Genomic DNA, 27,885 nt, shown 5'->3' on the forward strand with positions numbered 1-27,885 from the left:
CTGGGGCCTGTAAATGCAGTGGGGGGGGGGGGCGGAGGTGTCGGCACACGTAGGAACTGTTACATTACACTTGCCTAAACAATGTACAGTATATACAATAATTGTCTGTAGTGGAATAAAAACCACAGAAATTAATGAATTTTTCAAATTTGACTTAAATTTTGAACTCCAATTTAGAAAATAAAATATTCAGCTTGGTAAAAAAAAAAATTTCCGTTTCAGTCCATAAGAACATAAGAACGGCCAGACTGGGTCAGACCAAAGGTCCATCTAGCCCAGAGTCCTGCCTTCCGACAGTGGCCAGTGCCAGGTGCCCCAGAGGGAATGAATAGAACGGGTGATCATCAAGTGATCCATCCCCTGTCGCCCATTCCCAGCTTCTGGCAAACAGAGGCTAGGGACACCATCCCTGCCTGTCCTGGCTAATAGCCATTGATGGACCTATCCTCCGTGAATTTATCTAGTTCTTTGTTTAACCCTGAGGAGGACTGTGCTGATCATACTGGGGTTTAGTCAACCTTTAATGTTTCCACATTAATTTAGGCATAATTAGAGATTGGACCAAACCAAAACCCTGGACCTAGACTGTGAGGAAATTTGGAGAACTTCATGGCTTGGAGCTCATCTCTAAGTTCAATACAAAATGATGATGACTGTCAATAAAATAATGCTGATGTATGATTTGAAACTGTATCTAATGGAGTTTTTTAAATAAAGATTCATACATCTTTTTTGACCTCTAGTTTGTTGCCCATTTGTCCCCGCCTCCATCGTGAAACAAACCCAATATTTTAGTTAAGGAAAGCAAGACCAGGGCCTAGATCCTCAAAGGTATTTAGTTGCCTAACTCCCCTGGATTTCAATAGGAATTGCAGCCCAGATTCTCGCAGGCATTTCATTCCTTATTTCTGTTGGTTTCAATAGGAGTCAGGTGCCTAAAGACTTTGAGGATCTGGGCCAAGATCCCTGAGAAGAACATCAGTGTTACTTCTGGATTGGTCTGAGGGAGCCACTCAAGTGCAGTGTTATGACACAGTCCTCTTTATACATACATTTTCTCTGCAGTGCTCCCAACTCCTTCCGTACTGTGGAGCGAAGGACTAAGCTGGGTCCTTAATGTCCCATCCCAGGGACACATTGGTCATGATTCCATGAAGTTACAGAGGTTCCACTGCTGCCATGTTAACTAAATTGCAGTGTCTGTCTAATACTGTAAATTAACACAGTGACAAGAGCTTATGTCCCCTCAGAGTCTCCTTCAGAATTAATCGATTACTTCCTGAACTCCATCTCAGTATATCTTATTAACATAATCTACTGGCTCACTACTAGGTCCCCATGGGGCTGATGCTTATTTTGCCAGGATAGCAATGTGTTCGGTTCCCTCCAGGAGTCCAGATTAATGTGAGCAAACATGTAATTGCCACATTTTCTACCAAACCAGGAACTGATGCACAACAAATCAAATCCAATCCAGACAGGTTCATACAGTCAATGAGTGAAAGAGAGAGACTAAATATCCCCAGACTATGTAGGTTGCAAGCCCTGGTGTTAACACCAACCACACTCAGATGGGACTTGGTCTTGCTCCTATAAGACTTTGTCATCAAGTTCAGTGAGGGTAGATTGGTGGGGTGACTTTGGTTTGTAAATGTCACCCAAGATGGTAGAAAATTTACGAACACCTTAGAAAATATTTGCCGATTCAATTCCTTTCAATTTCACAAGACATCCGTCTTTCAGAATGCCCCGATCAATAACGGAATAACTGAGTGCCACGGTACAGGATGGTTCATAAACCACTATGTCCAGAGTAACTTGGTGTCATTGCAGGATAAGAAGATGCACAGCCTCTCAAGGTAAAGAAAGTCTTTGGAATGGCAAGCAGGACGTGTGTGAGATGGGGGTTAAGGGGAGGGAAGGGCATGAAGGAAAGAGAGCAGGAGAAAGCTTTACACTTCTACACATCAGTTGCTACTGAAAGCAGTATCTGAAAGGGGAATATCCAGCTAGAATAGATGCATTTGATCTTACAAGCCTTCAAACACGCAGATGTGAAACTTAAGTGGGAGGATCAGCCTGGCCCAATAAAAAGCAAGGCTGGATTTTCAAAGAGACCAGAGAGAGTTAAGCACCTAACTCCCAATGGCATTCAGTGGGATCTGGGCAACTAGCTCCCTTAGGTGAAAGGGGAACCCCCTGTAATCTCTGAGCAAGGTGGAGAAGGGTTGGCTCTTTCTGTTGGCTCAGCACTGTGGGGTTCCACTCCCACCTCATTCTCTCTCCTTCACCTCGGTTATTGTCTTTTACACTGAGCCAAAGGCCAGCTAGAGCAGCATACTCGCTATGCTGAAGCCTTCTCCTCCCTCTGCACAGGGTGAATGGAGGCATAGCATGAGGCATAGCAGAGCACAGGGCTTGGATAATGTGGCCATGCCAACCTTCTGGCCCACAGTGTAGAAAGAGAGCCACCGCCTCCCTACATCACTATCTGGATGAAATTAACCCCAGTGCTGAAGTTCAGCACCCAGGACCCTTTTGTCTCTAGCGTTGTCAGCCTGGACAGCCCAGTATGGTGCAAATTTTGATTCCAGGTCCTCTGAAAGTTGCGTTCACAGAGTGACCTCTATTTCCTCCCCTGCCTTCTGAAGCAGTGCGCCAGACTGGATGGCTGCCAGTTGGCAGGCTAGTTAGTACTGAGAGTATCTCTGCTGATGTTTCTATCAGGATAGCAGATGCAGGCGGCTTTGCTGATTTACTCCCCCTATTTACAGGGGGCTTGGCAGTTTCATGGCTTTACAAAAGGAATCTCATTACTATCTTTTTGGCGCTCATCAGGCCAGGAGTCTGTTTATGAAGAGCATAGATCAAAGCATCTTTCTTGAAAGCCCCAACATGTGCTGATAAAGCTGCTAAAAACATGCTGGTTTCTTTCCATTAACAATGGTGCTTGTGCAAAACCAGACCAAAGGTTGGTAGATCAGTCAGAGAGAAGGAAGCTGCTTGCAAGATGCAAGACATAGAAATAAACTTATCTGCTGGCCTCCATGGAACTGCTGTGTTACTGGGAGGAAATTTCCATGATTGCATCCAAATTCCTTCATTTCATTCCTTCCACTGAATGCATCCGATGAAGTGAGCTGTAGCTCACGAAAGCTTATGCTCAAATAAATTTGTTAGTCTCTAAGGTGCCACAAGTCTTCCTTTTCTTTTTGCTTCATTTCTAGCTATCTAAAGTACTTATGTGGCCCTTATCACCACAGTCTCTGAGCACCTCACTATCTTTAATGTAGGTATCCCCACAACACCCCTATAAGATATGGGAGTTCTATTGTCTCCATTCTGTACATGTGACCTGAGGCAGACAGACAAAGTGATTTATTCAAGATCACACACAGGAGGTCTGGTAGACTAAGGACTTGAGCCATGGTTTCTTGAATCCCAAACTGCTGCCAGAACCACGAGACCATCCTTCCTCTCTGCTACTTTTGTTGCTCCCTGAGTCTTGTTTATGAGAGATATGCAAAATGCTGCAGTGCTGGGTTTGCACAGGCTTTCGGGGAATGTTTATATCTGCACAAAATTATGTTTCAATTGGATTCTGGGTTTAATTTACAGTAGACCTATCTGGAAAATGTCAATGCTTTTTTGCCAAAAATGTTCCCAGGTTTTTTTTTTTATTCATACCTGTTTTCTAATTAAAGTATTTTCTCACCACTAGAGTGCTGCTCAGATAATCTGGCGTAGGGGAAATTTAAAAAAAAATTAGTGACAAATATTTTCCATTTTTTATCAAAAGACTATGATAAAAGAAAGGTCTCCTCTGCTCTAATTTCATGGAATCAGTTTGGCTGAGCGTAGAGTCCCTACAAGCAAAAATTTGGCCTGCAACTGAGCTGCAAGTGTCCTTTTAATCTAGCGATAAGGAGAGACAACAATGTTGCTAGTAGTTAGAGCAGGAGGGAGGAGTCAAGGCTCAAGAGTTCTGTTCCGATCTCTCCCACTGACTTTCTGTGTGACCACGGGCAAATCAGTTAACCTCTCTGTGCCCTCTATTATCCACTAGATCTGCTCTAGGAGTTATTCTGGGGAAGTTCTCTGATCTGTGTTGTACAGGGGGTCAGACTAGATGATCCCAATGGTCCCTTCTGGCCTTGGAATCTGTGACTCTACTATGGGGACATTAATACATCCCAACCTCACCAGGGAGGGGAGGGAAGAGGTCCTAAAAAGCTTAATTCATGTAAAACACTTTGAGATGGCTATCTAAGTGGTGCTGTATTGCGGCCTAATGGATAGAGTGCTGGCCTGGGACTCAGGAGACCTGTATTCAATTGCTGGCTGTGCCACTGGCCTACTGGGTGACCTTAGGCAAGTCTCAGCACCACTTTGTGCCTCAGTTTCCCCATCTGTACAATGGGGCTAGTGATACTGACCTTCTTTGTAAAGCTCTTGGAGATCTACTGATGTAAAGGGTAATATATGATCAAGTATTGGGTAGTATTATTATATACAATGCAGTAAGTGCAAAGTGTTACTTTACTTCTATAGTTTCAGATTATCAAGACAGCAACTTCTTGCCTCTTAATTCCTTTGTATATATACCCAGCTTTTTACTTTGAAAGGTTCACTAAGAATACTGAATGTGGCCAGTACTCCTCACCATCTGTTCGCTGTTTCAGTAACCTGCCTCTGCAAGTTTTGGCAACTCAGTGGCCTTTTATGTGAAGGTTTAAATCTTGGGTCGTTCCCCCAGGGTTTCATTTCGCACACTGTTATCATCTTACCTCTTGCTCTGCAAACTCAGGCATTGGAGGGGTTTTCAGAAGTCAGGTTCTTGAGATGTCGGTATAAATCGAAGGCCACTAAGCCTCCTGTGTTCCCAGCGCAGAGTTCAGCTCCACAGCAGGCGTTTGCAATCACACCATCTCCAGCAAGGAGCTCGTCAAGCTTCACAGGTTGAGCGGCATTGAATCTGGGAAGGGAAATCTCCGAAGAACGACCTAAGAAGCGCTGGTGGGTCCTGATCCAAGGGCCACTGGAAATCTTAACAAGCACCAAATCAGGCCGTCAGCTGGGAGGTACTGTGCTACAGTTCTGACCACTGACCCCTGTCTGTCTACTTAAATCCCCGGGCAACTTCTCTTGGAGACAGAATGCTGCTTTGCATCCTGCCCTGTGCTGCTGAGTTCTCTTCTCAGGCACCATCAACTGCTGCCACAGGCCACCCTGAAAGTGGCTGCATTCTGTGATGGGAGAAGTTGTTCTTGTATGGGATACAAGATGCCGGGTATGTGTGAAGCACTCTGGGATATAAGATGCCATATCTGTGAGATACCTATTAGCATTATTGGGAGGCAGTGTGGTGTCGAAGCTAGGGAGTCAGGAGGCTGAGGGGGCTCTATTCTCAGCTCTGCACTACCCTGCTGTGTAACCTTGGGCAAATCATTTCACCTGTTTCCCCTCTTTAGAATGCACACTCTTCAGGACATGAACAGTATCTGCTCGGCAGCTCTCCAACATCACTTTCTACAAGGCATTACCCTCTGATCCCACTGAGAGTTACCAAAAGAAACTACAGCATTTGCTCAAGAAACTCCCTGAAAAAGCGCAAGATCAAATCCGCACAGACACACCCCTGGAACCCTGACGAGGCGTATTCTACCTGCTACTCAAGATCCATAAACCTGGAAATCCTGGACGCCCCATCATCTCAGGCATTGGCACCCTGACAGCAGGATTGTCTGGCTACGTAGACTCCCTCCTCTGGCCCTACGCTACCAGCACTCCCAGCTATCTTCGAGACACCACTGACTTCCTGAGGAAACTACAATCCATCGGTGATCTTCCTGAAAACACTATGGATGTAGAAGCCCTCTACACCAACATTCCACACAAAGATGGACTACAAGCCATCACGAACACTATCCCCGATAATGTCACGGCTAACCTGGTGGCTGAACTTTGTGACTTTGTCCTTACCCATAACTATTTTACATTTGGGGACAATGTATACCTTCAAATCAGCGGCACTGCTATGGGTACCCGCATGGTCCCACAGTATGCCAACATTTTTATGGCTGACTTAGAACAACGCTTCCTCAGCTCTCGTCCCCTAACGCCCCTACTCTACTTGCGCTGTATTGATGACATCTTCATCATCTGGATCCATGGAAAAGAAGCCCTTGAGGAATTCCACCATGATTTCAACAATTTCCATCCCACCATCAACCTCAGCCTGGTCCAGTCCACACAAGAGATCCACTTCCTGGACACTACAGTGCTAATAAGTGATGGTCACATAAACACCACCCTATACCGGAAACCTACTGACCGCTATTCCTACCTACATGCCTCCAGCTGTCACCCTGACCACACCACACGATCCATCGTCTACAGCCAAGCTCTGCGATACAACCGCATTTGCTCCAACCCCTCAGACAGAGACAAACACCTACAAGATCTCTATCAAGCATTCTTACAACTACAATACCCACCTGCGGAAGTGAAGAAACAGATTGATAGAGCCAGAAGAGTTCCCAGAAGTCACCTACTACAGGACAGGCCTAACAAAGAAAATAACAGAACGCCATTAGCCATCACCTTCAGCCCCGAACTAAAACCCCTCCAATGCATTATTAAGGATCTACAACCTATCCTGAAGGATGACCCAACACTCTCACAGATCTTGGGAGACAGGCCAGTCCTTGCCTACAGACAGCCCCCCAACCTGAAGCGAATACTCATCAACAACCACATACCACACAACAGAACCACTAACCCAGGAACCTATCCTTGCAACAAAGCCCGTTGCCAACTGTGCCCACGTATCTATTCAGGGGACACCATCACAGGGCCTAATAACATCAGCCACACTATCAGAGGCTCATTCACCTGCACGTCTACCAATGTGATATATGCCATCATGTGCCAGCAATGCCCCTCTGCAATGTACATTGGGCAAACTGGACAGTCTCTATGTAAAAGAATAAATGGACACAAATCAGATGTCAAGAATTATAACATTATAAACCAGTCGGAGAACACTTCAATCTCTCTGGTCACGCGATTACAGCCATGAAAGTTGCGATATTACAACAGAAAAACTTCAAAACCAGACTCCAGTGAGAGACTGTTGAATTGGAATTCATTTGCAAATTGGATACAATTAACTTAGGCTTGAATAGAGATTGGGAGTGGCTAAGTCATTATGCAAGATAACCTATTTCCCCTTGTTTTTTCCTACCCCCCCCTTCTTCAGATGTTCTTGTTAAACCCTGGATTTGTGCTGGAAATGGCCCACCTTTATTATCATACACATTGTAAGAAGAGTGATCACTTTAGATAAGCTATTATCAACAGGAGAGTGGGTTTGTGGGGGAGGAGAAAACATGGATTTGTGCTGAAAATGGCCCAACTTGATTATCATACACATTGTAAGGAGAGTTATCACTTTAGATAAGCTATTACCAGCAGGAGAGTGGAGTGGGGGGAGAGAAAACCTTTTGTAGTGGTAAACACCCATTTTTTCATGGTTTGTATGTATAAGAACATCTTCTGTATTTTCCACAGTATGCGTCCTATGAAGTGAGATGTAGCTCACGAAAGCTTATGCTCAAATAAATTGGCTAGTCTCTAAGGTGCCACAAGTACTCATTTTCTTTTTACGAATACAGACTAACACGGCTGTTACTCTGAAAAGTATCTACTATGTGTCTGTTCAGGGCTCCCATCTTAGACAGAACAAGAGTGATGAAAGTGGGGGGGGGCACCAGCGCCAGAACTGTGGCCCCACCCCCATGCTGTCCCTTCTCCCTGAGGCCCTGACTCCACACTGCGCCCCACCCTCGCACCACCTCTTCCCACCAAGGCCCTGCCCCCCCCCCCCACTCCTCTCCACCCCTTCTCGCCTCCACTGCTTTCCCTTATGGCCAGTAAAAAGTGGGAATGCATAGCCCTCTCATTTTTAAAAGTTGTGGGGCCATGGCCCCCTGGAACCCCTGTTCCGGCACCCCTGAGACAAAGCCTCTAAGGGCTACCGTATATAAGTAATAACTCTTCTGTTTGTTAAGACCACATGCAAACAGAGCCATGTGCCCATTCAGCCCGCTCTTGGGTATTTCAGAGAGGGGAAGGAAAGCAGTTAGTATCCTTTGTCCTGTCTCCCAGAACATTTCACAATGAAAATTACCGAGCGGGTAATGAAGACAGAGTAGAAATTCTGATTTGCTGCTGCCTGGGGAACAAAAGAAACAGCCAGTTATATTCATAGAACAGGGACAAAACAAGCAACATCTTTAGTAACTGAATGTGCTTCCACATGCCCCCAAGATTAGTAGCCTTCTGCAACTAGGCTGATGGCAGGCAGTTTTTCTTCATCATTGCGTACAAGGCTTCAAGTCAGGTCTGCAAGGAGCTCTGTGTTTAAAATGCACTGTGAGCTATCACTGAAAATCGTTGACAAAGAGACCTATGTAGTTGGCAAGTGACAAATGACTGTGGTGGTTTCTCAGCCCAGTCCTGTGTGGCCGGCACGTCGCGGAACCACCATGCATTTTGGATTTGGTTAAGCAGTCTCTCCTCGAGTCTCGCACCCCTGCAGGTCTCAGTGGAGATGCTTTGGTAGGGCGGTAGGGGGGCCCAGGATGGGAACACTGGAGGGGGTGTAGCCAGAGCAGATCAAGAGGCATTGGTAGAGTTGTATTTCTCTGTCTCCTTCTACAGTCCACATCGCTGTATTATCAGAGCGTCTCAAAAACATTAATTAATTGAATTCGCTTCACAACCCCTCTATGGAGAAGGGAAGCATCCTCCTCCTCCTTTACAGATGGATCACTGGAGCCCGAAGAGATTAAGGGACTTGCCCAAGGTCACACAGGAAGTCAGTAGCAGAGCTGGGTAAGGCACTCACCGAGTCGTTGTCCAATGCCTTGGCCACAAGACCACCTAGGACAGAGATAGCAGGTGGTTATGCACCTCATAGCGAGGTTGCTTGGCAGACTTGGGGGAGGCAGTTTGCACATTGCTTTCCTGCTTTCCACCTAGCTCAAGCCAGGGGGATGAATCCCTGTGACTTTCCTGAACACCAAATTCATTCCCATGCTGCCTCAGTGGGCAGTGTATTGATGGACTCTCACCCAGGCGAGCTGAGGGAGTCTAATGAGGGTATGTCTACCCAGCGAGTGGCAGAGTCCAAGAGCCCAGGTCAACGGGGCAGTGGGCTTCAGAGCCTGAGCTCCAGCCAAGCCACAACTTCTACACGGCTACTTTTACCCCGGTAGCATGTGTCCAGAGAGCCTCAGTCTGCCAACCCTGGCTCTGAGTCTAGCTGTTACGGGCTGTGTAGACGTATGCTACATTGCAAGGCTTCTCTGCAGCTCTAACTACTGGGCCCTTTAAATCTGAACACAACGTATCTTAGTTGAGCTGGGTGAAATTTCTCATTCAAACCCTTTTGGGGATGAAAACTACAGATCTGGGTTGAGCAAATTATGTTACGAGTTTGTGCCGAGTTCTCTGAATTGTTTCAATCAAAACCAATCAGAACTCTCCAAAAATCACATGAGCTGCAGAGGCTTTTTCATAGGAAAAACCAGACTGCAAGAGCTGCCAGCACATTTGAAGACGCTTTAAAGGAGCGGCCTGAGGAGCTCTGAGCAGGAATCTCCCCATTGAAAGATTCTCTTTGGGCTCCTGCCCATTTTTGGTTCTCCCCTTTCCTCCCACCTCACCCAGTCTAATGACTCAAGCAAAAATCTGGATAGCCAAGAAATCTCTTCCCAGCCCAAATCATTGGACATTTCACTTGAAAATAGCCAGGAGCTGGGAATTAAAATGTGATTGAAGGAATTTATTATGGCTGGCAGAGCAGAAGGTAATTTAGTAGGAGGTGATGCACTGAGGTTTTTGGCTGGCCAGAGACAAGGCTAATTTAGGAGGAAGAGATGCATATAGGTTTCTGGTTGGCAGAGAAGAGGATAATTTAGAGGGAGGTGATCCACTGAGGTTTTTGACTGCTTGGGGAAGAGGGTAATTTAGAGCAAGAAACTCACAGGCTGGTTCTCTTGTTTCAACTTCATTGCAGCTTCCTTTTTTAACTTCAGGGCGGGCTGCCCCAGCCAGCTCCTTCATTGTATGTTAGCAATGCCTGATTAAAATGTAGCTCTCTGTGGGGATCACATGGCTCAGGATCAGGAGACCAGCAGAAGGTGCACGATACCTGTATGTCACTGGCTTGAATCTAGCTCACATTGATAGTGATTCTTTTTGGTGGCCCATGTGAAATGGTTTGGTGAGTCTCAATCCTGTTCCTGGTGGTTATGAAAATCTTCAGTGTAACTGACCTCCTACTGGCAGTCTCAGCAGAAAGACCAGGCAATGAGTAATTCCACTGTAGTCTAATCTACTCATTGGCAAAGGGGGCCCCTTCATCTCAGCTTTGGGGTACGCTGGCAGGAACTTTGCCCTGTCACTGCCCAGGCACTAGCCCCAATGGACTCAGGCTCTGGTAGTCCCCCCAAAGTATCCCACAATCCCATAGGCCGACTTTCTTTGTCCTCTGGACAGTCAAGTTTGGTGAACAGCATGGGCGGTGGGTATCATAGGCTGGAGGAGGCTGAACCTCCCCAAACAGCCTGGCGTGGTCCCACCCACACTCCTCCCCCAGAGTGCCTTGTGCCTGCTTTTAGAGTTCCCGTCCTGCACTTTCGTGGCCCAGGATGCGGCTGGTGGGCGGGATGGACTGCCGCTGGGACTCAGGGAAGCTGGGGCTGGTGCCCGCCCGGCACTCTGGGGCTGCGGTTGGGGGTGGAGGGGCACGCCACCTTCCCAGCGCTCCAGGGCTGGGGGTGCTCAGGTGGCCCAGGACTGGGACAGGGGCACCAGCAGCCACGGTGGGAGTGCTCTGGGCTCAAGTGAGGGAGGGGGCAAAAATTGAGGGGGTGGAGAGGGGCCTCGGGCAGGAGAGGGACTGGGGGCTAGCCTCCCCCAACAGCTGGTTCACCCCATGGTGGACAGTCAAATTTTCTAACACTGCACCATGAGCAAAGGGCTAGAGCAGCCTCATTTTGAGAAGGCGCTAGTAAATCTGGGCTATGCGCTAGTAAGTCTGGGACTCAGGCCTGCAGAATGCAGTGTAGACACTGGAGCCATGGGTGTCTAGTTATTGTGTAGACGGACCCTGATTTACTTCTAGAAAAGCACCTGAATCAGTTAGGTGCTTTTGAAGATTTTACCCTAGACCCTCATTGTGCTAGGCACTGAGCCAACCCAGTCAGAGAGACAGCACCCATTCTGCATAGCCAGAGTGTAGACAAAAGGAAAACCTATTATTTCCATTTTATAGATGGGAACTGAGGCACAAAGAGATTAAGTAAGGAACCTATAGCACTGGACCCAAGTCTCCTGATATCCTTCTTCTTCCCCTTGTCCCATCAACTGGGTCACATCATGGTGCAAGAATCTGCCAGCTTTGTCTGTCTGAGGTGGCATGACAGTACACTTGCTTACTATCTTCTGTGATGCAATCCATCCATAGCTTCCTTAACTTTCCTCAGAGTCTCTTTTCTACCCCCTTCGCCTGCCATGCTGTCTTCGCTGGATCCCCTTCATTCATCCACTGTTGGAGTCCAAACCAGTGAATTCCTGGATCCTATCAGCCACGTCACAGACTTAGACTTCTGGCTTAAAGCTTTCGTTTCGAACTCCGTCTCTTTGTGTGTCACCTATTATGGCGTGAAGACATCTCCTCTCAAATACCTGCAGGCAGTGAACCTGTCGTCCCTGGTCACCCATCCTTCCGTACCACACAGCATGGTGGGGCACATCATTGTTCTATGCAGGTGGCCTACACAGGGGCCCGTCCCCAGGGCCTGACCAGAAGACCACCCTTCCTCTTACCAACACCTGAAAATGTAGCCCAGCCCCCCCAGTGAACTCTTGTCTTGCTTATTCCCACCCCTCTCCCCCCCCACACCTGCCCTTATAGAATCATAGAATATCAGGGTTGGAAGAGACCTCAGGAGGTCATCTAGTCCAATCCCCTGCTCAAAGCAGGACCAATCCCCAACTAAATCATCCCAGCCAGGGCTTTGTCAAGCCTGACCTTAAAAATCTCTAAGGATGGAGATTCCACCACCTCCCTAGGTAACACATTCCAGTGTTTCACCACCCTCCTAGTGAAAAGGTTTTTCCTCATATCCAACCTAAACCTCCCCCACTGCAACTTGAGACCATTACTCCTTGTTCTGTCATCAGCTACCACTGAGAACAGTCTAGATCCATCGTCTTTGGAACCCCCTTTCAGGTAGTTGAAAGCAGCTATCAAATCCCCCCTCATTCTTCTCTTCCGCAGACTAAACAATCCCAGTTCCCTCAGCCTCTCCTCATAAGTCCTGTGTTCCAGTCCCCTAATCATTTTTGTTGCCCTCTGCTGGACTCTCTCCAATTTTTCCGCATGCTTCTTCTAGTGTGGGGCCCAAAACTGAGCACAGTACTCCAGATGAGGCCTCACCAATGTCGAATAGAGGGGAACGATCACATCCCTCGATCTGCTGGCAATGCCCCTACTTATACAGCCCAAAATGCCATTGGCCTTCTTGGCAACAAGGGCACTCTGTTGACTCATATCCAGCTTCTCGTCCACTGTAACCCCTATGTCCTTTTCTGCAGAACTGCTTCTGAGCCATTCGGTCCCTAGTCTGTAGCGGTGCATTAGATTCTTCCGTCCCAAGTGTGGAATCTGCACTTGTCCTTGTTGAACCTCATCAGATTTCTTTTGGCCCAATCCTCTAATTTGTCTAGGGCCCTCTCTATCCTAGCCCTACCCTCCAGCGTATCTACCTCTCCTCCCAGTTTAGTGTCATCTGCAAACTTGCTGAGGGTGCAATCCACACCATCCTCCAGATCATTTATGAAGATATTGAACAAAACTGGCCCCAGGACCGAGCCTTGGGGCACGCCACTTGATACCGGCTGCCAACTAGACATGGAACCATTGATCGCTACCCGTTGAGCCCGACAATCTAGCCAACTTTCTATCCACCTTATAGTCCATTCGTCCAGCCCATACTTCTTTAACTTGCTGGCAAGAATACTGTGGGAGACCGTGTCAAAAGCTTTGCTAAAGTCTACCGCTAAAGTCTAAACACGTCTACCGCTTTCCCCTCATCCACAGAGCCAGTTATCTCATCATAGAAGGCAATTAGATTAGTCAGGCATGACTTGCCCTTGGTGAATCCATGCTGACTGTTCCTGATCACTTTCCTCTCCTCTAAGTGCTCCATGATTTTTCCAGAGACTGAGGTGAGGCTGACTGGCCTGTAGTTCCCAGGATCCTCCTTCTTCCCTTTTTTAAAGATTGGCACTACATTAGCCTTTTTCCAGTCATCCGGGACTTCCCCCGTTCGCCACGAGTTTTCAAAGATAATGGCCAATGGCTCTGCAATCACATCCGCCAACTCCTTTAGCACTCTCGGATGCAGCGCATCCGGCCCCATGGTCTTGTGCTCGTCCAGCTTTTCTAAATAGTCCCAAACCACTTCTTTCTCCACAGAGGGCTGGTCACCTCCTCCCCATGCTGTGCTGCCCAGTGCAGTAGTCTGGGAGCTGACCTTGTTCGTGAAAACAGAGGCAAAAAAAGCATTGAGTACATTAGCTTTTTCCATATCCTCTGTCACTAGGTTGCCTCCCTCATTCAGTAAGGGGCCCACACTTTCCTTGACTTTCTTCTTGTTGCTAACATACCTGAAGAAACCCTTCTTGTTACTCTTAACATCTCTTGCTAGCTGCATTTCCAGGTGTGATTTGGCCTTCCTGATTTCACTCCTGCATGCCTGAGCAATATTTTTATACTCTTCCCTGGTCCCTTCCCTTCTTCAATTTCTCTCCGAACCATTTCATTTCAGGTGGTAAAAATTCTCCTGCAGCTGGAGCAGAGCCAACGTGCAAGAGCACAAGACCCAGGCAGGGTCGTTGACGTGACACAGGTCTTAGCAGTCGAGCTGAGTGCAGTGCACAGAGTGAACAGAGAGCAGCGCGCCTTCTCTTTTATGATTCTTTAATGATCTCAGGCAATGACCCACTATCCTCATGGCCACCTCCGCTGCCAACCTCACCCCTTGCTTGGGTCGCTAGGGTCCCACCAGCATGGTCACCTCTGCTAGGGGCCCACTGTCCTCATGGCCACCTCTGCTGCCAACCTCACCCCCTGCTTGGGGCTGCTAGTGGTCCCACCAGCACAGAATTAGAAGATGAAATTAAACTCATTTCAGTGGAGCTTTTAGGGAGCAGCCTCTTATGATCCCCACTCTACCCACCTCAATACCTGGGCTTCTGACTTCCCTCCGCCTCTGCAGAAAACCACGGTGATTGGGTTTCATGACAGCAGGTTTCTAGAGCCTGCACCATGTCTGGAAAACTCTTCATCATACGCATCTTGCCCTCCTTGCAGTCTCTCTCCAGTGCATCACAGGGTAGTCGCCATGTCAGGTGGGAACGAGCCCCCAGTCCGGGTGGACAGACTGTGCTAGCGGGGCTCATGCTCTGGGACTAAAAACAGCTGTGTGGCACTGGCCCAGCTTGGGCTCACAATCCAGGCTCGTGCCCAGGGTGGGCTTGAGCTCATGGCTGGCCCGTGCCTCAACCATTGCCATGTCTACACGCTATTTTTAGCGCACTAGCATGAGCCCCACTAACGCATGTCTGTCTACCTGGGCTGGGGGACTTGCTCCCAGCTGCAGTGGAGACATACCCACAATGTGCTACTGTAACCCAGTGGTAAGTGCATTACACTTATCCTTCTGCCACTCCACGGGGATACCGTCGTTACAGACTCACCTACAGAGCATGGGCTTTTAAGCTGCAGCAACTCGCGCTTTTAACTCTGGAGATCCCCGGTGTGTTGGGCAAGACCTTCTCATCTCTTCCTCCTGGGCTGCCTTACCTCACCCCTTTCAACATGTGATAAATGAAGTGGTGGGGGAAGCTCCCTTTTAAAATTCTGAGGTCTGTGTTTCTGGTTCAAAATGATCCCACCGGTCTGCCACCATGTCAAGACTGATTCCCCCCTCTGGCACTTTGAGTACAGAGGGTGGGGGTCCGCAAGGATTTTTAAAAATTTATACTGGCCACTCCAGGCTTGTATTAAACTCCCAAGGTTACAGCTTTTCTCTGACCTTGGCTTGGTAAACACTGTCACCACCCAAATGCAAAACCCCTTGGAACCCAGGAAGGCGCACTTGGGAATTTCTTCCTGAGGGATACCCTCAAGCCCTTTCACCCCACCCCTTCCAGGGAAGAGCTGGGAAAGAAAACAAAGGAAATTAGGTGTTGCCCCCCATCTGATTAAACAACATGGGCACAAACCTCTTAGGACACCAAAAATCCAAACTTGTTCTTAAAAAAGTTAACTTTTATTAAAAACAAAAAAGAAAAAAAAACATCTGAAACTTAGGCTAGATTTTAAAAGAGCAACTCCAAAAATTAAGCACCCAAAATAGCTTTCTTGGGGGTTCAGCTTAAAGGTTACATGCAAACAAAAGCATCTGGGGTTAGCACTGAGGGGTCCACTAGCCATAAGAAATAAACCTGATCGCGTCTAGCTAAACATTCCTCCTCTACTTACATATTTGGGTTGTTAAAAGTAGCTCTAGATATGATCTGATGATTTTCCTATCTGGCTTAAAGCTTCTCACAGCATAACTGCTTCCTGTTCCCCTCTTTCCCGGAGAAAACAACAGAGACAAAGGGGAAGTTTTTTTTCTCCCCATTTTAAAAACCTCTAGCCTTCCCATTGGTTCTTTTGGTCCGGTGCCCACTCCCTTTCCTTTACGTGGGGAACTTCGTTAACCCTTTAGAGGTAAAGCAAGCAGAGAACAACCACCAAGAGGGACTTTATAGCTAACTGGCTGGTTGGGTGTCCAAAAAAATGAAAGGGGGGGTGCTCCCTTATCACAAACTCCTCTCCTCCAAAAATACCTGTCAAGCCCCCAGAGCAAAGCATCCTGATGCCATGGAGATGATTCACTCAGGAACACCCCCAGATAAAGCCACAGACAGGAGACTTGGGGACCAGAATGCTGTACCCAAAAACACAGCATCATCGACTCCATGCCTTCACAGTTCATGAGTCAGGCCCCCAAAATCATGAGATTGACTTAAAAATCATAGGATTTTTTTTAATCATAATAATTTGCTGAGGGTGGGTGGGTATGAACTTACTTTCTTGTTTTTGCTTTTTAATTTATTTTTAACTGTCCTGCTGACCCTGATGGGAAGATGCTGCCCTTGAAGTGTGTGGGAGCCTCTGTGACCTAAGAACTCCTCAGTGCCAACTGGCGAGGGGGTTACAGGAATTGCCTGCGCTGGTGTGTACATTCTAGTTCCCCAGTGAACGTCGTGTGAGGTCTCACGTGAAAGCCAGCGTCACAATGGTCATTGTTAAGGTTAAGATTTTTGTCATGGTTATTTTTAATAAAAGTAACAGGCAGGTCACAAGCAATAACCAAAAATTAACTGAAGCTTGTGACCTGTCTGTGACTTTCACCAAAAATAACGTGTGCGGGGCCTGACCAAAAATGTCACGGAAGTCTCTGAAAGTCACGGAATCCATGACCCCCGTGACAAAATCTTATCCTTAGCATTGTGAAATGTATGTACACTTACTATGTAAGGAGTTATGTATATATACCAGACATATGTTCTTAGAGCCTGTATAAAGGTATTGGTCACCAGCAAAGGTGAAAAACAGATTTTCCTCTAGACAGGAAGAAAGAAATGCATCTCTCTGTGTCAGGCTGTAGGTAAGCATTGTCACCTAACAGTATGGATGGGTGTTTGCATACGAAGTCAAACATTAACAAAGAGATGTGAAGTCAGCAGCAAAGCAGCACACAGAACAACAAGCCATAGGTGTTTATCCTGGCTGTGTGCAAAGCCAATGAATCCTAGGAGAATAGCTAGGAGACAAAGAAGACAGCCCCTCATCCTACACCTAGGAAGTAAACAGAGAGCATGTTCACATTCATGAAAACAGGATCTCAACTAACCTGGGCTGAAAACGCTGCAAAGGATTTTGGGTGAGAAACTTTTTTGGACAGGAGGTTACCTTAGCAGTTAAGTTTAGTCTCGAGAAAGTTGTTATGATTTTGTTTTATATGTAACCATGTATTTCCAACATTCTCACTCACTGTCACTTGAATTATCATTCAATTATTATCATCTTTGATAATGAATTTGTTCTTGATTTCACAATAAATATATCTCAGGGCCAGGGTGTTAAGCAAAGTGCTGGCCCTGAGCTGAATCTTACACGCTGGTGGGTGCTGTTTCTTTGGAGACAGCAGAGCTGGTACTTCTGTGAGTGTCAGGAGCTGGCTATCACTGGGGAATGCTACAAAGGAACTCTGGGACTGGGTGCACCTTTTGCTAACCTGCAAGGCAAAGCAAGGGCTGCCATGGCCCAGATAAGGGTGCATGAGGGACTGACAGGCTAGATGGGCGAGGGAGCTGACACCCAGCTATGCACAAGCAAGACTCCCTCACACTGGCAGCAGGGGGGTATAGAATCATAGAATATCAGGGTTGGAAGGGACCTCAGGAGGTCATCTAGTCCAACCCCCTGCTCAAAGCAGAACCAATCCCCAATTTTTGCCCTCAAGGATTAAACTCACAACCCTAGGTTTAGCAGGCCAATGCTCAAACCACTGAGCTATCCCTCCCCCCAAGTAACATGGTGCCTCATAGTCCTGGGTACCCCAAGAACTGTCACAGCCTCAGAGTCAAAATTCAAGCCTAAGCTCATATGCAAAAATGCAGCCTTCTCATTGGCTTATCAGAGGGAGGCTTCCCTCACCTTCTCTTAACCGCTGGGGCAGGAGGCTACCCTTCTAGTTCTCTTTTTATCCTCCCCTGTCACTGTCCTGTCTCTATTCCAACCCCACCGCATCTCCTCCCTCCCTGCATGCACCTCAGACCGGCAATTGTGAGCATCATGAGAAACATCGCATGACTCACAATCCAATTATGTGACCTGGTCTGACAGCCGCCATCTCAGCCAGCACCAGGGATCTACTGAGCCAGAAGCCCAAGTCACTGTAGCTGCAGCTAACAAGCCAGGCTCCCCAGGTAAGAGCTGGAATAGCCTCATGTCCTGAGTGGATCAGGAACAGAGAGGGATGCATAATATATGTTGAGCAGTGGGTTGCCTTGGCAGCAATGAAAACAGGCCTCTAACACTTGAGAAAAAGGAAAATCACTGCTGGCAGGCAAAATAATTAGGGTTTAGAGGCTTGTTGCAGACCTGGATGGCATGACAACCACAGACAGGCAGATTTGGGTCTGTCCAGGAGTGGCTCACACATACACAGGAGCTGGTCTGTCGAGAAGAAGCCAGAGGTACTTACACACACACAAGCAACTCTGCCCCTATCTAGTAGAGAGACAAGCAGGGTGAGGTAGTATCCTTTATTGGGCCAACTTCTGTGGGTGAAAGAGACCAGCTTTCAAGCTGACACAGAGCTCTTCTTCAGCTCTAGGAAAAGTACTCAGTGTGACAGCTACATGCAAGGTGGAACAGATTGTTTAAGTAGTTCACACATATTCCAAGGGACCATTCCAGGTCAAGCGGTCCCTTAGCTAGTGGAGGATAGTCATGCACATGATACACACCCTCCTGTATGCTACAGTGCTCTAAGGATCTTCCAAGAGTGCTCCATGGCAGAGAAACTCTCCTCCTCCATGGTCTCCAACCTGAAATCACTCGTGCCAATGCCTGGGCTTCACCAGCATGGCCATGGTCAATTTTCCATTGCTCAGCCACAGAGGGTTATGTCTGCGCAGCAATTGGAGGTGTGATTAATCTAGCTGGCAGAGCTAAAAATAGCAGTGAAGATACAGCGCAGGCTTCAGCATGGGCTAGCAATGCAAGTATGTACCCATGGCCCTGGCAGGCTGGTGCAGCCGGCACGGAAGCCCATGCCATGTCTTCGCTGCATAGATAAGGCAGCCTCTGTGGCAATCATATGTCTGACTGCAGTGTAGACAGACCCAGAGAGTTAGCAACAGGAGTCTCCAGCAACCAGAAATTCAGTAAAAAGAAAAGGAGTACTTGTGGCACCTTAGAGACTAACCAATTTATTTGAGCATGAGCTTTTGTGAGCTACAGCTCACTTCATCGGATGCATACCGTGGAAACTGCAGAAGACATTATATACACAGAGACCATGAAACAATACCTCCTCCCACCCCACTCTCCTGCTGGTAATAGCTTATCTAAAGTGATCATCAAGTTGGGCCATTTCCAGCACAAATCCAGGTTTTCTCACCCTCCGCCTCCCCACACACAAACTCACTCTCCTGCTGGTAATAGCTCATCCAAAGCGACCACTCTCCCTACAATGTGTATGATAATCAAGGTGGGCCATTTCCAGCACAAAAACAGGTTTTCTCACCCCCACACAAACACACAAACTCACTCTCCTGCTGGCAATAGCTCATCCAAACTGACCACTCTCCTTAAAATGTGCATGATAATCAAGGTGGGCCATTTCCAGCATAAATCCAAGTTTAACCAGAACGTCGGGAGGGGGGGGGTAGAAAAAAACAAGGGGAAATAGGCTACCTTGCATAATGACTTAGCCACTCCCAGTCTCTATTTAAGCCTAAATTAACAGTATCCAATTTGCAAATGAATTCCAATTCAGCAGTTTCTCGCTGGAGTCTGGTTTTGACGTTTTTTTGTTGTAAGATAGCGACCTTCATGTCTGTGATTGCGTGACCAGAGAGATTGAAGTGTTCTCCGACTGGTTTATGAATGTTATAATTCTTGACATCTGATTTGAGTCCATTTATTCTTTTACGTAGAGATTGTCCAGTTTGACCAATGTACATGGCAGAGGGGCATTGCTGGCACATGATGGCATATATCACATTGGTGGATGTGCAGGTGAACGAGCCTCTGATAGTGTGGCTGATGTTATTAGGCCCTTTGATGGTGTCCCCTGAATAGATATGTGGGCACAGTTGGCAATGGCCTTTGTTGCAAAGATAGGTTCCTGGGTTAGTGGTTCTGTTGTGTGGTATGTGGTTGTTGGTGAGTATTTGCTTCAGGTTGGGGGGCTGTCTGTAGGCAAGGACTGGCCTGTCTCCCAAGATTTGTGAGAGTGTTGGGTCATCCTTCAGGATAGGTTGTAGATCCTTAATAATGCGTTGGAGGGGTTTTAGTTGGGGGCTGGGGGTACTCCTTTTCTTTTTGCGAATACAGACTAACACGGCTGTTACTCTGAAACCTGTCATTATGCAAGGCACTGCATTTAACCGTATGGAGTGGAAATATATCAACTGCATGAAAAAGTTGTACAGATACAGACAGACATCATCTTCCTTTCCAAATGCAAACGGATGGACATTGTACCAAAAGGACTGAAGGTAAAAAATCCATTACAATCTACATACCACCCAGACTATGCTGACAGCTTGTGCCACACGCTCTCAAAGAAACTGCAGAACCACCTGATCAACATCCTCTACAGCAAACAGGGAAAGATTAAGAATGAGCTCTCAAAAATGGATACTCTCATAAAAAAACAACCTTCCACACAAACTTCCTCGTGGCTGGATTTTACTAAAACTAGACAAGCCATTTACAACACACACTTTGCTTCTCTACAAAAGAAAAAGGACACTAAACATTCTAAACTACTACATGCCACAAGGGGCCACAGCAATGGTTCCCTCAACCCACCTAGCAATATTGTTAACCTATCCAACTATACTCTCAGCCCAGCAGAAGCAGCTGTCTTATCTCGGGGCCTCTCCTTCTGCCCCTCCACCCCCACGAACATGATACAGTTCTGTGGTGACCTAGAATCCTATTTTCGACGTCTCCGACTCAAGGAATATTTCCAAAATACCTCTGAACAACATACTAATCCACAGAGGCCTCCCTACCAACATTGCAAAAAGAAGGATTCTAGGTGGACTCCTCCTGAAGGTCGAAACAGCAGACTGGACTTCTACATAGAGTGCTTCCGCCGACGTGCACGGGCTGAAATTGTGGAAAAGCAGCATCACTTGCCCCATAACCTCAGCCATGCAGAACACAATGCCATCCACAGCCTCAGAAACAACTCTGACATCATAATCAAAAAGGCTGACAAAGGAGGTGCTGTTGTCATCATGAATAGGTCGGAATATGAACAAGAGGCTGCTCAGCAGCTCTCCAACACCACTTTCTACAAGCCATTACCCTCTGATCCCACTGAGAGTTACCAAAAGAAACTACAGCTTTTGCTCAAGAAACTTCCTGAAAAAGCACAAGATCAAATCCGCACAGACACAGCCCTGGAACCCTGACCTGGGATATTCTATCTACTACCCAAGATCCATAGACCTGGAAATCCTGGGCGCCCCATCATCTCAGGCATTGGCACCCTGACAGCAGGATTCTCTGGCTATGTAGACCCCCTCCTCAGGCCCTACGCTACCAGCACTCCCAGCTATCTTTGAGACACCACTGACTTCCTGAGGAAACTACAATCCATCGGTGATCTTCCTGATAACACCATCTTGGCCACTATGGATGTAGAAGCCCTCTACACCAACATTCCACACAAAGATGGACTACAAGCCGTCAAGAACACTATCCCCGATAATGTCACGGCTAACCTGGTGGCTGAACTTTGTGACTTTGTCCTTACCCATAACTATTTTACATTTGGGGACAATGTATACCTTCAAATCAGCGGCACTGCTATGGGTACCCGCATGGTCCCACAGTATGCCAACATTTTTATGGCTGACTTAGAACAACGCTTCCTCAGCTCTCGTCCCCTAACGCCCCTACTCTACTTGCGCTGTATTGATGACATCTTCATCATCTGGACCCATGGAAAAGAAGCCCTTGAGGAATTCCACCATGATTTCAACAATTTCCATCCCACCATCAACCTCAGCCTGGTCCAGTCCACACAAGCGGTCCATTTTCTGGACACTACTGTGCTAATAAGTGATGGTCACATAAACACCACCCTATACCGGAAACCTACTGACCGCTATTCCTACCTACATGCCTCCAGCTTTCACCCTGACCACACCACACGATCCATCGTCTACAGCCAAGCTCTGCGATACAACCGCATTTGCTCCAACCCCTCAGACAGAGACAAACACCTACAAGATCTCTATCAAGCATTCTTACAACTACAATACCCACCTGCAGAAGTGAAGAAACAGATTGATAGAGCCAGAAGAGTTCCCAGAAGTCACCTACTACAGGACAGGCCTAACAAAGAAAATAACAGAACGCCACTAGCCATCACCTTCAGCCCTCAACTAAAACCCCTCCAACGCATTATTAAGGATCTACAACCTATCCTGAAGGATGACCCAACACTCTCACAAATCTTGGGAGACAGGCCAGTCCTTGCCTACAGACAGCCCCCCAACCTGAAGCAAATACTCACCAACAACCACATACCGCACAATAGAACCACTAACCCAGGAACCTATCCTTGCAACAAAGCCCGTTGCCAACTGTGCCCACATATCTATTCAGGGGACACCATCAAAGGGCCTAATAACATCAGCCACACTATCAGAGGCTCGTTCACCTGCACATCCACCAATGTGATATATGTCATCATGTGCCAGCAATGCCCCTCTGCCATGTACATTGGTCAAACTGGACAATCTCTACGTAAAAGAATAAATGGACACAAATCAGATGTCAAGAATTATAACATTCATAAACCAGTCGGAGAACACTTCAATCTCTCTGGTCACGCAATCACAGACATGAAGGTCACTATCTTACAACAAAAAAACGTCAAAACCAGACTCCAGCAAGAAACTGCTGAATTGGAATTCATTTGCAAATTGGATACTATTAATTTAGGCTTAAATAGAGACTGGGAGTGGCTAAGTCATTATGCAAGGTAGCCTATTTCCCCTTGTTTTTTTCTATCCCCCCACCCCCCGACGTTCTGGTTAAACTTGGATTTATGCTGGAAATGGCCCACCTTGATTATCATGCACATTGTAGGGAGAGTGGTCACTTTGGCTGAGCTATTACCAGCAGGAGAGTGAGTTTGTGTGTGTATGGGAGTGGGGGGGGTGAGAAAACCTGTATTTGTGCTGGAAATGGCCCACCTTGATTATCATGCACATTGTAGGGAGAGTGGTCGCTTTGGATGAGCTATTACCAGCAGGAGAGTGAGTTTGTGTGTGTGGTTTTTGGAGTGGGGTGGGGGGGTGAGAAAACCTGGATTTGTGCTGGAAATGGCCCACCTTGATTATCATACACATTTTAAAGAGAGTGGTCCCTTTGGATGGGCTATTACCAGCAGGAGAGTGAGTTTGTGGGGGGGAGGGGGGGGGGCGGAGGGTGAGAAAACCTGGATTTGTGCTGGAAATGGCCCAACTTGATGATCACTTTAGATAAGCTATTACCAGCAGGAGAGTGGGGTGGGAGGAGGTATTGTTTCATGGTCTCTGTGTATATATAATGTCTTCTGCAGTTTCCACAGTATGCATCCGATGAAGTGAGCTGTAGCTCACGAAAGCTCATGCTCAAATAAATTGGTTAGTCTCTAAGGTGCCACAAGTACTCCTTTTCTTTTTGCGAATACAGATTAACACGGCTGTTACTCTGAAACCAGAAATTCAGTGACACTTTGAGCTCTCTACTCCCCAAGCCTGGGAATAAACATACTTGAGCTGCGCACGCTTTGGTCATGGGTCTGTGGTGGCCACAGGTTGCAACGGTGCAAATGTGGAATAAGAGAACATGCAAACCAGCAAGGAATTCACTCCCGCGGCATTTTGCGGTGTGTTCCTTTTGCTATTGTTGAAGGCATTAGTGCATATAAGTGGTCTCTGCTTCACAGGTCAGTGGCTCACTCCACTCCTGCCGGGAAGTCAGAGTCTTGTGTCTAAGACAGCACAGGCTGTTGCTATAGAAATCATTCCGATGTCGCCAATCCAGCAGGAGCAGGGGCCTGGAGCGGGTTCTGAGCTTTGTATGGGAGTGCCAATGTTTGTGTTTATTGGGATTTGTGTTTTAAAAGGTTTCAAGGGAGCTCGTTAGGAGGCAGAACTAATTCAAGAGTGTTCATTATTAGGATGTGTAGTAATTTATTATAATAATAATTATTAAGCATTGATGATATTGCTTGGCACGGAGGTCTGCTCTATCTCATAGGACTGCAGCTTCTGAGTGACAAAAATACGGAAAGGAGACAAGATCTCCCCACGTAAATTGCCCCCAAGTATGTGAGCTGGGGAGGGAAGAGTCCGTGAAAAACATTCAGTAAACACGAATACTGAGATAGGTGCAAGAGGTCTCCTGTGCACGCCAAGCGCACAGACTGTATTATCCTACAGGACGGGGAGACGCTGTGACATATACAGCTATGGGAGGGAGCAAGTGTGAGAATATCGGATTGTTTCTTTAAATTTGTAGCAGGGAGGCAGGCGGGGTGGGAGGGGCCTGGGGAAGGTGCTAGGTAGAAATTTGACACCGGTTAGCAGAGTGACAAAGTATCTTTAAAGACAGTATCAGATTTGCTCACGTGTCGGTGCCCTCCGCTGGACAAAAGCAGCACTGCTTGTGGGTGTTTGTGTTTGTCAAGCCCTCTAACGGCTGGAGGTCTGCAGATAGCTACTCATGTTGGTTGATGGTTTTTGCTTTAACTCAAGTGTGAAGAGGCCTGTGTTTGTGGAGCACTTATCTTCGCCCTGTCATTTGATACCAGGCGAAATTGAAAGACAGTACATTTTAACCAGATAAAAGGAAATATACTTTTTTCCCCACATCATTAAACTGTAGAACTCATTACCGCAAAGTATCATTAAGAAGGATTCCAGAAGTGATAGGACATTTACATGGAGAACATCCAAAGATAAAGTAATAAATATTTTTAAAAATAAACTAGAGTTTTGGGAGTAATGTTAACTGTCATGCTACAGGGCATGAACCAACCTCTAGCTATTTGCAGTTAGGAGAAATCTTTCCTTGGGGGCAGGTTATCCCAAAAGTGCACGGTCCCTTGCCCCTACCTCTGATGCATTTGGTGCTGGCCATTGTCAGAAACAGGCTTTTGAACTAACTGCACCAATGGGCTGATCTGAGATGGCAATTTCTGCATTTACTTTTGTTTTTACTTGTTGTTGCTTTATATTTACTTTTTATCTTAATAAAAGGCTTAGTTTGTGTTACAGGCAGATTTTCAGATCAGTTCCTATTTCATCCCACTGCTTTGCCCAGCCCTAGTACAGAGGGGTTGTAATATTTTATGCAGGAATAAGGGCATTCAGGAAGTGTTTGCAGTACGGCGCCTGAATAAAACATTCCACACCCTCTTCAGCAGCTCATTTGGGGTTTCTTTAGATCCAGCAGTTCTTAACCACTGAAGTACTCTGAAGTCTGTATTGACAGCTGGAAGTTCTCAGTACAGCCCCTGACGCTCAGGACTACATCTGGGAACTTTTTCTGTCCAAAATAATAAGGCAGAGAAACCGACATAGGCTGTTCAGGGGCTCTGCAGTCTCTCAAATTATAATCATTCAAAGGAGAAGCGGTTTGTTTGTTTTTTTCCCCCTGGCAGTAGCTTCCTGGAAAGTTTGAAAAAGACACTTGCAGCTTTTCAGCTAAGGCTTGCATTTATTTATTTTGCTTGCTTTCACTTCAAACCATCTCACTGCTCTATTGATGTAGGACCCCAACAATGAATGTGGTTCAAAGTGAACATTAAAGGGCATGGCTTGCTTTAAGCCACAAATGCAGGTGTGGTGGAAACAAACTTTTACAAAACTTAACATCCACAGAAATATTCAGGGGATGTTTTACATTCTGAAGGTCCCCTTTTATTTGTCCAGAAAATCAAAAATAAGGAGCATTGTCTAGTGGTTAGCACATGTCACTAAGACTCAAAAGGCTGGGGTTCTGGACTCAGCTTTCCTCTCTCTGCCTCAGTTTCCCCACCTTTCACATAAGGCTAATGATACTTACACGAGCTTTGAGATCCTCTTTTGACAAGATGCAGCATTAGGTATTATTATTGTTCAAGCAATACCCTTCTCACAACCCAAATAGTGCTGCACAATATGCGAGTGCATGAGAACCTGCAAATGAAACTGATTAGAAATATGAAAAGGAGTACTTGTGGCACCTTAGAGACTAACCAATTTATTTGAGCATGATCAAATAAATTGGTTAGTCTCTAAGGTGCCACAAGTACTCCTTTTCTTTTTGCGAATACAGACTAACACGGCTGTTACTCTGAAACCTGATTAGAAATATATCAGTCTAGTTTCACTGGCCAGGCTGAGTGATGGGCAAAAAAATAATCAAACAACATCAGCACTTCCAAGTTTTGTTCCACTCTATGTGTGACACCTTATGGATTCATATCTACCGAGGCCCGCAGGGAACCATTGTGCTCAGCAAATCTGACCTCCTGTAAAACACAGGCAAAAGGACTTCCCCCAAACAATCCCCAGAGCAGAGCTTTTAGAAAAGAGCATCCCATCTTCATTTAAAAATTGTCAGTGAAGGAGAAGCCACCACAATACTTGGTAACTTATTCCAATGTATTTTTACCCTCACTGCTAAAAAATGTACACTTTATTTCCAGACTGATCATGCAAATGTAAAGAGGTTAATTTGCATATTTGTAAATAACTTGTATAAAACTGTGATATGGCAAATTGTTAAATGAGCTAATTTGCAGAGTTTCACATAATTGAAGGGAGACCATGATGCATCATGGGAGAAGTACTTCAGTGAGAGAGGCCAGCCCATACAGGAGAATGGGCCCATGAGACACTGGGCCTACACCTCCCATGATGCATTGTGACAGCATTTCCAAATTGAACTAGTTTTCTTTTTGGTTTTTCTCCGAAAAGTTGTAATTTTCCATGGGAAGAAAAAAACCCACCCATTTTCTGACCAGTCTTACTGTACCAGACCCTGCTGTGAGTGCTAGGGATGCTGTGTGTGTGTGTGGTTACTCACCCTGCCAGTACTCATGCTATACCTGTTCTATAGATAGATGATTTCGGGCTCCAGCAGTGTGAGACCAGTGCTAAAACAATCCATTATTAAACACCCCAAGATGAGGACGTGTGAAAGGCCAGCTCAGCTTCTTGCAGATATTTGCGAGGCCAAGGTCAGAGAGAGGAGCGATAAAGTCACCAGGCTGCTGTTCTCAGAGTGTTACAGCATCAGGGTGGAACCTGCTGCAAATCTTCCATGGGAATGTGTCAAATTTGATAAAATTGTGATTTGACCTTATCAGAAGGGACTCTTTAGATTTCTGTTTGTTTGTTTGTTTGTTTCACAACAACAAACGCTTTTGAGATATATTTTCTTTGCATTCATAAGTTATAATATAAGGTCAAAATCAGAACAAACCATTTCAATTTATCGCAATGAAACGTTTCGATTGACCCCCAAATGAGAGTTTTCCAAAATTTCATTCTGTAAGAAATATTGAAATGTTTGGTTTTCTTCTAATTTGGGAAGAAAAAAAAATTCTGCAGAATTTCTGTTCTGTTTCGGCCTTCTCTAGTCGGGGCAAAATACCATCCTGGGTCCAGGAAAGGCAGGGCCTGATATGGGAAACCTGCCTTATGTGAAGCACATATGTGAAGATGGATCTTGGGACTGTTAAAAGAGGGATACATGGGTGACCACGGATCTGGAACATTGTTATAGTTGGGGTGCTGATGATGGAACATGTCTTTGGTGTTTGTTATTATGCGTCAAACCAGGGGGTGCAGCAGTGTCCCTAGTTCCGGCACCACTGTAGGTGATTGATCCCATAGGGTTAATAAAGGCTAGAGATGCCAGTCAGCTCAAGGGGAAAAAATAGGAGCACTTTGGCTGCT

The sequence above is a fragment of the Eretmochelys imbricata genome, chromosome 19 (assembly GCF_965152235.1).
Source record: "Eretmochelys imbricata isolate rEreImb1 chromosome 19, rEreImb1.hap1, whole genome shotgun sequence".
Lineage (NCBI taxonomy): Eukaryota > Metazoa > Chordata > Testudines > Cheloniidae > Eretmochelys > Eretmochelys imbricata.